This window comes from Equus caballus, chromosome 19 (genome assembly GCF_041296265.1).
Source record: "Equus caballus isolate H_3958 breed thoroughbred chromosome 19, TB-T2T, whole genome shotgun sequence".
In the NCBI taxonomy this organism is placed as follows: Eukaryota; Metazoa; Chordata; class Mammalia; order Perissodactyla; family Equidae; genus Equus; species Equus caballus.
This window is the reverse complement of record NC_091702.1, coordinates 3858901-3874806: the sequence shown is the minus strand read 5'-3', so window position 1 is coordinate 3874806 and position 15906 is coordinate 3858901. Positions and strand designations below refer to the sequence as shown.

The 15906-nt window shown below is 36.2% G+C and overlaps 1 protein-coding gene and 1 pseudogene across 14 annotated transcripts in view; one reads left to right on the top strand and one right to left on the bottom strand.

Annotated features, from left to right (window-relative positions):
- LOC102149377 (ral guanine nucleotide dissociation stimulator) overlaps positions 1–15906 on the top strand; it is a 90738-nt gene that overhangs the window by 21049 nt on the left and 53783 nt on the right. The window contains exons 2-4 of one of the 14 annotated variants that reach the window (XR_011428711.1): positions 1831–2002; positions 3014–3151; positions 8555–8607. The exons of 11 other annotated variants lie outside the window; for them this stretch is intronic. The gene's annotated coding sequence lies outside the window, so the exon portion shown is untranslated. Of the gene's footprint in view, positions 1–1830; positions 2003–2441; positions 2576–3013; positions 3152–8554; positions 8608–15906 lie in introns of all 14 variants that reach the window. 2 more of the 14 variants (XR_011428712.1, XR_011428713.1) reach the window with 2 other exon arrangements.
- EQUCABV1R-PS929 (vomeronasal 1 receptor equCabV1R-ps929 pseudogene) lies at positions 12905–13799 on the bottom strand (annotated as a pseudogene).

The window sequence follows — 15906 nt, the reverse complement described above, 5'->3', positions numbered from 1 at the left end:
GTTATCTTCTTGCTCTAAGCTTTGTAAGCCTTTGCCTTTTGTTTCAGGTCAGAGGGCTCCTTTCATCATTTCTTGTAAGTCAAGTCTAGTGGCAATGAACTCCCTCAGCTTTTGTTTATCTGGGAAAGCTTTTATTTCTTGGTCAAATCCGAAGGATAATTTCACTGGATAGAGTGTCCTTGCCTGACAGTTTTTGTCTTTCAATACTTCGAATATATCATTCCCTTTCTCCTAGCCTGTAAGTTTTCTGCTGAAAAATTGCTGAGAGCCTGATAGGGGTTCCTTTGTAGGTTATTTTCTTCTGCCTTGCTGCCCTTAGTGTTTTTTCTTTGTCATTGGCTTTTGACAGTTTTAATATTATATGCCTTGGAGAAGGTCTTTTAGCATTGATGAACTCCTAATGGAGTCCTATTGACTGCATGTACTCTAAGTCCAGTTCCTTCCCCAGATTTGGGAGATTCTCAGCTATTATTTCTTTGAATAAGCTCTCTGCTCCCTTCTCCCTCTCTTCTACCTCTGGGATACCTATAATCTTTACAGTACTTTTCCTAATTGAGTTGGAGAATTTTCCTAATCCTAAGTTTTCCTAATTTCTTGAAGAATTTCTTCATTTTTAAAAAATCTTTGTTCTCTCTCCTCCTCCACCTGAAGCATTTCCATATTTCTATCTTCTAATTCACTAATTCTGTCCTCCATAAGATCTGCTCTATTTTTTTTTTATGGTTTCCACATTATTTTTTATCTCATTAATTGTACTCTTCATATTCAGAATTCTGTATAGTTTTTTTTCTTGAGGAAGATTAGCCTTGCGCTAACATCTGTGCCCGTCTTCCTCCATTTTATATGAGGGATGCCTGACACAGGATGGGTTGATGAGCGGTGCACAGGTCTGCACCTTGGATCTGAACCAGCGAGCCCCAAGCCACTGAAGTGGAGCACACAAACTTAACTGCTACACCACTGGGCCAGCCCCCATAGAGTCTTTTTTTAAGGGCTTCAATCTCTTTGGTGAATTATTCCTTCTGTTCATTAATTTTATTTCTGAGCACACTGAACTATCTTTCTGTATTTTCTTGTAACTCATTGAGTTTCTTTACAACCACTATTTTGAATTCTCTGTCATTCAGATTGTAATTTTCTGTAACTTCAGGTTTGGTTTCTGGGGACTTGTTATTTTCCTTCTGCTCTGCAGTGGTACTGTAGTTCTTCATGGTGTTTGATGAATTGATCCTCTGCTGGTGCATGTGTTGATGTCTATGAAATTTCATATCTTATCTGAGGCATTATGAAAGATCAACAGTAGGGGCAAAGAATATTTAAGGACATAATGTCTAATGAATCACGGAAACTTTATTATACAATATTAATATCTTATTTAGCAGCATACATTAGAAACAGATGCAATTAGGGACAATAGGAACTCATTTTCATTGTGTTCCTGGTTTCTGTCAAATAGGATGAGTGATATATGGAAACTGTAAAATTTACCTTAGAAAACTCTGCTTGCCCAGATTGTGATTGAGATAAAGTTTAAAAAATGATACAGTATTTGTTGACTGTAAGTTTTGCTAGTTGTAAAAAGGATGTTTTAGAAAAGGTGGTTATGTTGATGTCTTGTGTAATCCAAATTATGTTCATATGAGCAATATTCATGTTTTTCTTTTAAAAAATTAAATGGGCTACTATTTATATATATTCATTGTTCCAAAACACTAAAACAGAAGTTAGGAAAAAAAAGATGAGCATGAAAATTCTTCTGGAAAACAATCTGTCACTCAGAAACTCTTATTTTGATTCATTTAAATGTGTTTGTATGTATGTATCTTTCAGGGAAGGGCCTCCCTGGAAGAAGGCCAGACTCAGGAGCCATGCCATGCCCCCCGATCATCTGAAGCCCCATCTATGCCATACCTTAAGGCCACAAGTCTCTCTCAGCCCTGAAGTCCTTGCTGCTCTTTCTACCATCTGCTCTATCCAGCCACTTTCAAGTCTAGACTACTTGGTTTGTGCTTTTCTTTCCAGGATTGGTCCCTAGGCAGCCTCCTCGATGCTTTGGGGCAGCAAGAGTGGTTCCCCAGTTCTGGGGCCTACCTACAAAATTTCTGTGCAGGATTCAGTGGTCCAGTACCTCTTCTCCAGCCTTCCTTGCACACACCAGGGGTTTCTGGGCCTCTGGGGACTCTTAGGAAAATTTTGTCATGTCTCTAGTGGTCAGGCAGCCACAAACACTTGCAGCTTCCAGGATGACTTAGAATATGTTCTAGGGGCTCAGGCGGGACAAGATATCCTCCCTGAGCATTTCCTGTAGAAATTGTTGGTCTGGACATCGGGAGGGATACCTAGGATGTGAGGTGAGGTTTGGGCGCTGTTTACAGCTCCAAAGCCCTGAGCATGATGCTCTGACCTCACAGCATCTGTGAGACCTAAAATTTGCTTTGTAGAGCCTTCTTTGGATTATACAAGCTCAAACTGGTTCTGAACTGAGGAGTACCCCTGGAAGGAACACATTCAAGGTTGTCCTTCTAATGTCTGGCTTGCTGACCTCTCCTTGATGTGAACAACATAATAATTTCATGTATGTATACACTGTGAAATAATTGCCATAATTCAGTTAGGTTACACATCCGTCACTTCATATAGTTACAGTTTATTTTTGGTGTGAACTTTTAAGAGCTACTCTCTTAGCAACTTTCAAATATATAATACAGTATAGTTAACTGTGGTCACCATGTTGTACATTACATTCCCAGAACATATTCGTCTTATTACTGGAAGATTGTGCCCTTTGACCACGTTCATCCATTTGCCCCAGCCCCCCTCTGCCCAAAGCAATGATCACTTCACCTAAGTAGGTCTGGAGTCGGGGACCTTTTCCTCATTCCCACAAAGGTGCTGTATAGTCTAGTTGGGACCCTGAGACCACTGGAGAACACATGTGAAGGCCACCAGGTATCTCTTGAACCACTGGGATGCACTGGGAAATATGACATGGTGTTTACTCATTTGAAATTAGGATTCTTTGGAGATTTCTGTTCTGTTGAGAAGCTCTGAGAGTCTATGACACATTGGGGCAAGATGACCTAGGAAAATGGCCTTCTACGTGGAACTTTGGAATCCAGATGTCACTCATCTGTTGTTTTCCAGGAATTAGGTAATTTCAGTTTTCCCTTTGGTATCTCTTTCTACCAATTACAAAGCCAGCTCTCACACTGATTCCATAGATGACATGACAATTATGTGCCGTGAGGAACATGAGATGACAGCATCCCTTCCCTGTAACCACATTTTGTGGCCCCATGTCACATACAGCTTCACTCCAAAGCGCCAGCTGGTGTCTATATCTCAGCGTCATTGACAGTGAATGCTCAAGACTCTAGATGGGTAGTTAGATGAGACAGGATTTCCTTAGTGCAATGTTCAGTTCTCATAATTTTGGCCTTAAGCCTCATTGAATTATAACTTCCATCAGTAGATGTTTTCAGATGAAAAATAAATGTCATTAATCTTATGAGAACATAAATTTATAGACTTTTTGAAGGAATTTTTTTCTGTTCTATGTGAATTTGTATTTTGACTTTTTCTAGTTTGAGTAAATTATCTCAACTACAAATAGTTTATTCATTTATGTGAAATTTTGTTTTGTAAAACATGAGTCTGAATTAATCAGAATGATTTAGTCATAGTTCTTTGTTCTTTTAGATTTGGAGATATTTTTGTATGTTTCTAATATCTTAGGGCTGTTTAAAATTAAGGTGTCATAAGACATGTGATGTGTTCAACATTTTACAATAATGAGATTTTACCAAGTGACCAGAAAAATCATGTTGTTTCATTCCATTATAGTATTTGATAACAGAGGGATTTTTTTACTTGTTACCACAAACTATCTGTAAATATCACCTTCTGATGTTTATTAAATATCTGTACAGTTAATGACCACCTTATATGAATGAGGGCAAATAATATTCAGCATGATCTGAAATATTAACTTAAAATAATAAATTTACTTTTAGTATTTTATGTTTTCTTAATAAACTGAAACATAAAATATACTCTATATTAGCTTGAGATGTTTAGTAATGACAATAATTTGCAAAATTTAAGGACAAAGCATTCTTATAAAACATACCTTCTAATTTAGTAATTCTGCCTTTTCCTTTGAAAGTTTCAAATTTTAATTTACTCAGAAAAACATATATTCCCAAAAAGTGACAAGTAAATTTCAATTTAGTTGTTGAAACTCACAAGTCAACATTGTCTAGATTCAGTAGGGTTAGTGTCTTCTAGTGTCTTTAAAATGGAAGACAGAGAGGATAGAATCAGGATAGGTTGAAAACAGAAAAGAACAAAATGATGAGGACAGAAATTGTCTATCTGTCATCCATGAGGACACCAAAACCTCAGGAAACTTGAAAAGTGGAAAAAGCCTCTGAACATTAGAGAAGTTTTAGTTTGTTGAAATACACTTCATGTTGAAAGTCCCTGCATTTCAGGCATGTAGGAGGGAGAATGTCTGAGAGGCTGGCACTGACTGATCTTGAAGAGAGCACCTGATGCACAGAGGACATGTCCTCCGTTTCCTTCCAAATTCGATAACTGATGCAGTTGCTATGAGTCTTAACTTCTTGTTACTGTGATGCACAGGAAAATGATGGTAAAAGATGTTGCAGGCTTTTAGAGAAAAAGACTATTCTATTTTGCTCATATCTTCTTGGTTCTGGTGGTCAGTAAAGCACACTGCTAGGCAGGAGCCTTAGTGTTTCCAAAAATTTATAGCACATGACTAGTGGTGAAGCCCCTCTGCTGTCTTTCTCTCTTCTGCCTTTGCAATGATACTTCTCCTTCCCATGTTTTCCTCAGGAGCCCTAAGATTAAAATGTCTTGAGATTATGAATATCCTTGTCAGCGAGCATTTTGCCTCCAGCTGCACTCTATACTAAGTTAAATTGCCAAAGAATATTAGGTGCATTTCAGTGATTCAACAGTAACTTATACTCGTCATAATTATACTTATATTTCACAAAGTTCTTTTCATTGAACTGACTGGGTAGAAAGGCATTTTTCTTTCTGCAATTGTCAGCTGTGTTTCTCAAGTTACCAGTGACTGCTACTGAACCTACTAACACCCCTTCAGCAGGTCACCTGCAATTGTAACAACTTTTTGCTGTTGATGACCGTTCATTTACAAAAATGTTCATAGATATGGTGAAATTGAAGAAAATGATTTTCTTTTTTATTATAAAACAAAATGCACAACTTTATTTTGTGATATATATAATTATACACCATACAAATACAAAGAACTGTATTAAAATGGCATTAATAAAGTATACAACTCATAATATTATTATGAAGATGAGGAAACAGATTTCATCAAGCTTCATTATCTCCAAAGTCACATAGCTGTCTTATGCAAAATAGCACATGGGTTCTTGTAAATGGCTTCTTTCTTTCATTACACTTATTCTTTTTATTTCATGTGTCTGATCTAAAGCGATTTCCTGGTCCCTTTAATGGTGTTATTTTTGCAGTTTTACCCATGATTATGAATATACTTTGGGGCCTACAATATTTGGAATAGTCTATGGTAAACAAGCCGTGAGCATGAACTTGATGTGCATTGCCTGTCTTCTGAGAGTGCTCAGGAGTTTCCTCCTCATCCCAGAGAACCCCACTGTTTGAGATAGGCACTCAGTTTTATAAATTTTTAACTTGTCCTTTAGGACCCAGTTATCCTTTGTACTCTAACCAAACTACATGGCCTTTATGGGATTTTCTTCTAATCTGTTTCTCCCAAGTGTGTACCATGTTTTCAGATCCCATGATTCTTTTATAGTGGGGTTGCCACATTCACCAGTGAAAATACAGGATACACAGTTAAGTTTAAAATTCTGAAATCCAAAAAATAGCTTTTTAGTATAATTATGCAATGTTTGCATTTTTTCAAATTTAAGCTATCTTATTAACCATAGATATGGAATTTTCCTTATAAGTGCTACCAAAACATTAATGGAATATGGTATTCGATTTAAATGTCGGCCAAATGTTCGGCCAAGAGTGATTTGCTGCTTACAAAGAAACACCTACTGTTACTTGCTAAGTAGAATGAACACTAAGGCATTAGAGACAAAACTGGAAGATCACTTACTTTCCAGTAGTTGATGTCTTGTCATTTGACTCCATAATTTTGGTTTCATGGTTCTCAAAATAAACAAGAAAATGCTTTGGTAATAATCAATAAGGATGTTTCAGATGTATTGAAACCCCCAGCTGCTGTTGCTGTTGGAGATGCTGGAGGAATGGGCGGCATAGCCTGCAATGCCACAGTTCCCCAGGCCCTGCCAAGGGAGTGGCTTCATGGGGCACAGAAGCAGCCGCGGTACTGCCCAAGGCACGGGGCACCTGAGAGGGGAACCTTCCTGCTGCCACCTGAAGTCCCATTGGCCCCTCTGCTGCTGCTGAAAGGTCAATCAGAGCCACGGGACCTGTGGATGTGGCTGTTGGCCACTCTGATTGGTGCCCTTGCCCCCTGTGCCTAGGGCCAGGCCACGTGCCCCTCTTAGAGCTTTAAGCACCACAATGAGCAGTCACATAACAGAATATGAACAACATACTGAGGCCCTGACCTCATAGGACACATCATGTTGTAGGAACAGCTGGTACGGACTAAATGTTTTGCAAAATCCTTTCATACTTTCTATTTATTAAATGTTGCAATGGAGATTGAGAGTCTAAGAATTCATTAAACAAAAAATAGGGCCTCATAATTTGGAGACAATGGAAAGTTTGTAGGGCTATGTAACTTTAAACCATTTAATTAAAATTGCTCTAGAATTAATGGGGCACAGAACTGTAAGAAGAGTTTAATGAAATGGAAAATGATGATCGAGACAATAAGAAAACACAGTGACTCTGTAACAAGTGGCCTGGGATGGAGGTGGAGGGAAAAAAAGGTTATCAGACACTGCAAGATATCCAAGACCAGGTTTGCCATATTGCCTTAACTCCTAGGAATAAAGTTAGTCATTGAAATATGTGATTTTTTTGAAGGGGTGGGTAAGAGAATAGCATATTCAAATATTTTCAGGTTAAAATATACAAAATGACTTGTGTGGGGAAAATTGAACACAAGAAACATATTAAGAGGTTTTAATTAGGATTGAATTTGTAGCTAATAAATATGAGAGTCATAAAGAAAACCAACTGGGTTTTGGAACTCTTCAAAAGTAGAATAGTCAGTGTTAAGCAATGATCCCAATTGGCCTGTTGAGGAGAAAGAGGCGTAAGGGTGGACCATGTATTCTGAACTTTGGGGAATGATTCTGTGGTGGAACCATTCACTGTCCACAGAGGATCTGAGGAAAAGGCATCTGGGGGTGAATGTCATGGTTCCTTTATTGGGGTGCAGGAGGGGCGCGGTTATTGCTGTTTGAATATCCATTTCAAGCACATTTGAATCACGAAATAAACTAGGATATTCTTTGACAATAGTGAAAAAGGTCAACAAACCTTTTGTGATTATCGTTAGATGAAGCACATGAAATTTATTAAGGATTCAAAAATTTGGAAAATAGAATGAACAAGTTTGACCTAATGGACATACATTGAACCTGGTGCTTTATATCACATTTTTCAGCACATGTGGAACAACTGAAATAAATCGATATCAAAGAAAGTTTTAACAAATATGAAATATATATGTTTTTGAGTGATTAACTTTATTATTTTTTATTTTATTGAGGTCACATTGGTTTATAACATTATGTAAATTTCAGGTACACATCAAATATAAATTTTTTTTTGAGGAAGACTGGCCCTGAGCTAACATCCGTGCCCATCTTCTATTTTATATGTAGGACGCCTACCACAGCATGGCTTGATAAGCAGTAGGTAGGTCCACACCTGGGATCTGGGCCTGTGAACCCCACCCTGGGCTGCTGAAGTAGAACGTGCAAACTTAACCACTGTGCCACCAGGCCAGCCCCTCAAATATAAATATTTTAATCAAAGGGATTAAGTTTGCTAACCATTAAGTAATAATACTTTTGAAACAGTACATTAAGGAATTTTAAAATATAAAAAACTTAAAAACTGGGAAATATTTCTAATGAATAATTAGAATTTTTTACACTAAAAGACAATGAAGATGCTTCATATAAAAGGTGTGCACTGTATTTGATTCAATAGTAGTTAGGGGAAATGAGATAGATGCAAATTCTCATACTAGAATAGTAGATTCCTAACAATATGTGTGTTAATGTCAGACTCTGGAATTTATAAATATAAACATATGATAAATGCAGCTAATGTATAAAGTATAATATTAGTAATAAAATTTAGAACAGATGTTCCATGCAATGTAATAAAAATGAATAAAATTAGTACTAAAAAAAGGTTAGTGCAATGTTGAGAAAAATGTAAAAAGACACACAAACAATATTAAGAATGAACAGTAGATAAAACTGTTGCTAGAGATTTTTTAAGCCTCTAGGGACTAATATAAACAACCTTATACTAATAAACTGAGAGAAAAAGTGATTTCTGTTAAATATAGGATACCAAAACTGAATGAAGAAGAATGACAAACCGGAAAAACACAAATAAACTGTAAGTATTTGGAAGCAGTAACCAAAAGTTTTGATTGTTTTAAATGATCCTTTTCCCATGTTTTTAAGATTTTAAGATTCTTCCTTCAAATCTGTTGTATAAAGCAGTTACAAAAGAAAAGCCATAGAAAGATGTTGTGTGCCTATTGCACACATTTTACCAAATCTTTAAAACTGAGCCAATGTGAGTTATGAATTTGGACATAATATTAGTTTATAAGTATACAAAATGACAGAGAAAAGTTTATTTCAGACATACAGGATGCGTCAATAAGAGAATCAACTCAAATGAACCAACATAATCAAAATTAAATGAGATAACCACATTCATTGAGTAAATCATTTTATACGGATTGAAAAATTTTATAAGTAAATTAATTTAGATAAAATACTCTATCAGAGAACGTTTTACTTGTTAGTGATCACAACAAATCAGGATACAGGAATAAATTATACAAATGTCCAATGAGCACATGAAAAGATACTTAGTAATGTAATTTGAACTTGAAAGTGTGATGCCTCCAGCTTTGCTTTTCTTGCTCAATATTGCTTTAGCTATTTGAGGTCTTGTGGTTTCACAAAAATTTTATAATTGCTTTTCTGTTTCTGTGAATAATGCCATTGGACTTTTGGCAGGGATTGCATTGAATCTGCATATCACTTTGAGTAGTATGGACATTTTAACAATATTGATTCTTCCAATACATGAACACAGGATATCTTTCCATTTATTTTTGTCTTCCATTTATTTCATCAATGTCATATATTTTTAAGTGTACAGAATATTCACCTCCTTGGTTAAATTTATTTGTAAGTATTTTATAGTTTCTGATGCTATTATAAATGGGATTGTTTTCTTAATTTACTTTTGAGATAGAGCATTGCTGGTGTAACAAAACACAATTGATTTTTTTTTTGGCAAGGAAAGATTCACCCTAAGCTAACATCTGTTGCCAATCTTCTGCCTTTTTCCTTCCTTCCCCACCTGCCCAAAGCCCCAGTACATGGTTGTGTATAGTTGTAAGTTCTTTGAGAGCTGGCGCCACAGCATGGCTACTCACAGATGAGTGGTGTGGTTCTGCGCCCGGGAACCAAACTCAGGCTGCCCAAGCAGAGCACGCCGAACTTTAACCGCTAGGCCATCAGGGCTGGTTCAAAACACAACTGATTTTTGTATGTTAATTTTGTATTCTGCAACTTTACTGGATTCACTTATTAGTACTAACAATATTTTTAATGGTTTCTTTAAGGTTTTCTACATGTAGGATCATTTCATCTACAGAGACAATTTTACTGCTTTCTTTACTACTTCAGTGCATTTTATTTCTATTGCTTGCTTAATTGGTCTGGATAGGACTTCCAGTACTACATTAAATAGACGTGGTGAGAGTAGGCATCATTGCCATCTACTAGAACTTACAGTTCTCCCCTTTTGTTGTTATGATCTTGGGTTTTTCATAAAGAGTCTTTACTATGTTGTGGTAATTTCCTCCTACACCTATTTTGTTGTTCATTTTTATCATGAATGGATGTTGAACTTTGTGAAATGCTTTTCCTGCATCTATTGAGATGATTATGTGGTTTTTCTCTTTCATTCTATTAATGTGGTATATCACATTGATTTGTGTATGTTGAACAAATTTTGCATCTCCAGTAAAAATCTCACTTGATTGTGGTCTATAATCTTTCTTGTTGTGTTGTTGAACTTGGTTTGCTAGTATTTTTGAGGACTTTTGAAGCAAGAGTGAACCCTAATGTAAACTATGCACTATGGGTGATTGTGATGTGTCACTGCTGGTTCATCAATTGTACCAAATGTACCAAACTTGGGAGCCTACCCCATGGCCAAGAGGTTAAGTTCTTATGCTCCACTTTGGCATCCCGGGGTTTACGGGTTCAGATCCTGGGCATGGACCTATGCACCGCTCATCAAGCATGCTGTGGCAGCATCCCACATAGAAGAATTAGAATCACTTACAGCTAGGATACACAACTATGTTCTGGGGCTTTGGGGAGAAAAATTAAAAAAGAAGAAGTTTGGCAACAGATGTTAGCTCAGGGCCAATCTTCCTGGTAAAAAAAGAAAGTACCTAACTGGTGGGGATGTTGATAATGAGGGAAGCTATGCATGTGCGGGGGCAGTGGGTATACGAGATCTCTCTGTACCTTCTCAATTTTGTCGTGAATCTAAACCTGCTGTAAAAAAAATTTTATTATAAAAAAATTTAATGGCATTAAGATCATCGTAGAAATAAATTGTGTTGGTATATAACAGATAAATGAAAAATAGTGTTAAGTAACTGTGTTAGAAAGTTTAACTAGTTAAGAAGATGGACAAATAGAAAGCATTTATGACCAGTAATCACAGGATATACATTGTTTTCAAATATCAGAGAAGATTTTTAAAATGGAAAAGGTTTAGATCTAAAAAAAGTGAATAACGTCATGAAAGCAGAAATCCTACAGGTCATAATTTCTTGCACTATGAAATGACAATAGAAACTACCAATTAAAGTGCAACCAACAAATAATATCTAGTAACATACAAATTTTATTTAAGATCATTTTAAAGAACTATTGGATTAAAAATAAAAATCAAACTGAGGTTATTTTACAGAGGCAATGGTGTGCCAAGGAGGAATCATGGCAACTAGAGTCAAAGGACCTTTATATAACTCATTCTACCAACACTAACTTAATGCTCTAGAAAAGCATCAATTCTGGCCATGGACAGGTAGTATTCACTGAAGTAGAAGATTATAAATTCAGAAATGCACTCAAAATACAAAAATAATTTCCAATATTAAGAAAATAATCACACTATAAGTAATTAGAATATATGACAAATTGGGGCAGTTCAAATCAGGAAACCTAGGATGTCTCGTGAGATACTATTGTCTGCTAGAAAATATCTAGGCAAAATATTTTACTCATCTGAACAATATGGGTGTTTATGCTTTTAGAGAAAAATAGTATATATTCCAATAACTATTTTAATGCGAGCAAGTAAAAATCCTCAAAAAATGCAAGAATCCTTAAAATGGCTAGCAGAGTGGAAAGGAAAATTTAAGAATTTCCCAGGTCCAGAAATGATTCAAAAGAAATATTCAGAAAAGTAATAAAAGGAAGAGGCCAGTGTTCCCTCAGGATACTAGCTGATCACAAGACAAGATTGATCATCTTGTCCCAGGTCAACTGGAATAAACAAGTAAATATACTGATTTGAGATATCCAAAATGTGAGATTTCCCAAATGTAAGAACCAAATTATGAATTATGAAGCACAGAAGGAACTATGCTACCAGAATGAAGGGTTACAAGATATGAGATGTCACATAAACATTAGATATTGGGATTGTGTTTAAAATCTTTAAGTCAATACAATGAAAAAATAAGAAATCAAAATAATGTGGAAAGGGAAAAAAATTATAAAGTGGACAAGAATGTTTAGAAAAGAGGCAAGGAGAAATGAAGAAAACTAAATATGTAATCTATATATAATGTATAGGTTAAAGATTAAATTAGACAGCCAATGAGAGGAATAGTGTACTAGGAAATTGAGCAGAATGAATCCAAATATAGTAAAAAAAAAAAAAAAGGCAAAGTGATAGAAAGTATAATCATAGAGGTATAAAGACTAGTATAATGAGAAGGAATAAAACATATTTAATTGTTTTACTGGAATACATAAAAACAATGAAACACAATAATGAAAAATGATTAAATTTTTCTACATTTGAAAACCAGACACAAATCTTGAAATAAGACCTTCATTGTTTCAAAGAGAAAAATAAAAAAATACACATTAGAAATAATGGTCAAACTGCATAACACCAAAGAGGGGAAAAACTTAAAAGCAGTCATAGAGGTAAACTACAAAAGTGAGAGCAAAATCTCCATAGACTTGATAGCAGTCAGAACACAGAGAAATCAATGTTAAGACTGTTGGAATTGGATAGTTAGCTAAAATATCTGTAATCAATAAGGAAAAAATAAACTCTAAGAGATTTGATTACCAACAGAAGCTTCTTAAGAGACTTTTCTTCAAGAAAGAAAAGTCTTTCCGTATGAAGGTTTAAAACTCAAAATCAAAGTAAGAAACTTGTAAACTTATCGGAATATTAGAACATCATGGACATTGAACCAAAGAACCCACAGCGAACTTGGCAGCATTAAAAGTATTTAGACATATCAGAAGTGTGATTCCATACATTTTCCTTAAATCAGATAGCTAATCTGGGTGCTACTTAAATAATCTAAGTGATAACAGAATGATCTATTTTTCAGACAATTCGCTTGCTAAGAATTGAGGGCACTTCTGTCGCATTTTGCAGCATATTGATTATCAGAACTGATTAGCACCAAAGGAGTGACAGTAGCATAAACATTGACCACAAGACTCTGGAAACCCAGCATGACTGGGTCACATGCCCATAAGAGGGTTGAGGAGGATAAAATGAGGACATCCGCTGAGCACATGACCACAAAGAAACTCACCAGCAGCAGGACGGTCTGAGTGGCCCTTTCTCTGGGGAGGCTCTTGGTGAAAAGCTTGTGCTGTGAAGGTGCAGGGACCTCCTCTGTTGTCTGAATAAGAGAATCACCATGTGTGCACTTGACACCAGCATCACTCCTACAAAAGCGACATGCCTAAATAATGCCAACAAGAAAAACTGGCTCCTGACGATACAGCTCATGGGGGAAACGGAGCAGTATTTCCTAAGACTTAGCATACTGGGCTTGGTCACACTGGAAAAAGCCACAGTATGGAAGATCAGCTTACTACTGAGAGACAAACTGTGAAACCGAAAGTAGAAGATGAATGGAAGATGTAACCTGTAGATTTCTGTTTAAACCTTGCCAACCAGAAGCTGTTGGGGCTCATGGTGATGGCCTAAAGCACGCTCAGGGGGCAGGTAGGGCAGACGGACAGGCCCCTCATCACACTGCTCAAGAAAAGGGCCTTACCTTTGAAGTCGATACGAAAGTTTAGTGAGTCAAACAGGTCTGGAGACTCCAAGGGCACCATGGTAAGGAGCATCACCGTGGGATTGAGGGCCAAGTGACAGATGCTCAGGTTGGTGAGTTTAGGCCTGTAATCCAGAAAGAGTGTGAAGATCTGGATGAGAAGGAAGGTACTGGCTGAGAGTCCAATGCCAGCTTGGGGAAAAAAAGCATAGTGTAATAGTAACATAAGTAGAAAGTGATCATCTCATTGGCAAATAGGAAAAGTATTTTATACTAGAAAAATAAATAGAGCTCACATCATCATCATCGTTATTTATTCCATAGTCAAAATAATCACCAATTCCATAATTTTTATTTCAGAAAATTGTTCTTAACACTATCTTGTACAAACGCTTAAAAATACAACCTCAGTATTATCTTCTAAGCCAAATTATACACACACACACATATATATATATGTTCATATCATACCTGTATAAGATGTCCACTGTCTACACTCCTACAGTACCTGAGGCTCACTCCTTACAAAGCGTTTCTTCACTATTCTGCATTCCTTTGTTTAATGTACACCACCCAGAACAGTAATGGGCATATAAAAATAATTCATGGGTTTTTCTACAGCTGATGTGAAGTAAATTTTATGCTATTGGGAAAGATCATATATATTTCTCCCATCACTTTGATACTTTTCTTTTTTGTCCTTCTTCCACAGTTAAAGACACTTGTGATTATATTGGGACTGCCTGGATAAATCTAGGATAATCCCCCAATTTCAAGGTCAGCTGAAAACTACCTTTAGATCTATCTGCCTCCTTAATTCCCATTTGTCATATAACCACTGTGCTCACAGAATTCAGGAATTTGCATGTGAACATATTTGGGAGGCATTTTTCTGCCTCTACCACGTTATCACCAGCCAATCATCCTGGTTCACTTCCAGTTTAGTTTCCATCTCAGAGATTCCTTGTATAAATGCTCTTCATTTCAGAAAGGATTGCTAAAGTCAAGGTATAGGTTTTTAAGAGGAAAAACCCTATATTTTTCTACTTTATGGTGTCCATGAGGTTGCATCATAGTAATCATATGGTGATCCTTTTTTTGAGACTGCTCTTAATATAGGGAAATCCTCCTATGCCTTGAAAAAATGCTTAGGTCTCCAATAATAAAGACAGTTTCACCTCATGTCTTAATCAAGATATCAGAACACTTGGTAAAATTTCACTGAATAATTTAGCAATTACTTTCTTGTGTTATGTGCAAGTGTTGCAGGAAAAACTATTTTATGCAATTAATTCAATCCAAGACTTGTATGATACTGAAAAATTGGAAAATCACCATATTTACTCAGAATCATCTTCTGAGATGGGAGAGTGTTAAATTATGTTTTCAAGGTCACTTGTAATTATACTAGCTCATAGAGATTAATGCATAAGGTAATACAGGTAATCAGTATTCTTGACTCATACTCAGAAATTCATAACTGGGAATATTGCTCTAAAACTGTCTGATACATATAAGTTTATAAAAGGTAAATTGAATAGTTGATTAAATAGTTGTCACTATTTCTCTGAAAGCTTAATCTAGTAAAGGGGTACGTTTATCTCAACTGCTAGAACCAAACAACACATAGTTGCCACCAACATAATCTTTACCCACAGCATGTTGGGTTCTGCTCTCATGTCGCAGCCAGAGGGCACCAGGCTAAATATGAATTTAAAGTCACAGTGGTCCCCACACTTTGAAGATCACTGTCCAGGACATGTAAAACAATATACTTAGTAGCCCATGCCCAATACTGTTTAATATATGTGCATATATATTATATACATATATATATATATACAGGTCCATGTATAATTTTATTAATATACTGCATGTATTGTAAGGCATTACCAAAAAGAGATAATAAAATGTTAGATAAAGTAAGAGACAAGGATTTAAATATTGTTTTCTCTCACTCCATGATATATACAGCTCACCCTCTCTAATTTTTATTGCCTCTGTAAATGGCTATCACATACTGACAGTCTGTGATACTGAATTCAGCTTTGAAGTAACTGCTTGGGAATCTTGTGGTATGAGACATTTCAAACTTTTCACTAACCTCTCATGGACAAGAAGACCAGTCCCGCTGACCTCAGCTTTGAAGTAGCAGCTTGGGATCATTGTCCTATGAGAGATTTCAAACTTTCCTCTAGAGCCAGCACAGAAATCTATGGCGTGCATGCATGAGATCACACGGAGGGCTCTCTCTAGCTTGTAGCTCATAAGGAACACCTCCATGTAACACATTCAGTGTTGCATGTTACTGCCTTCAGCCAGATTTTCACTTG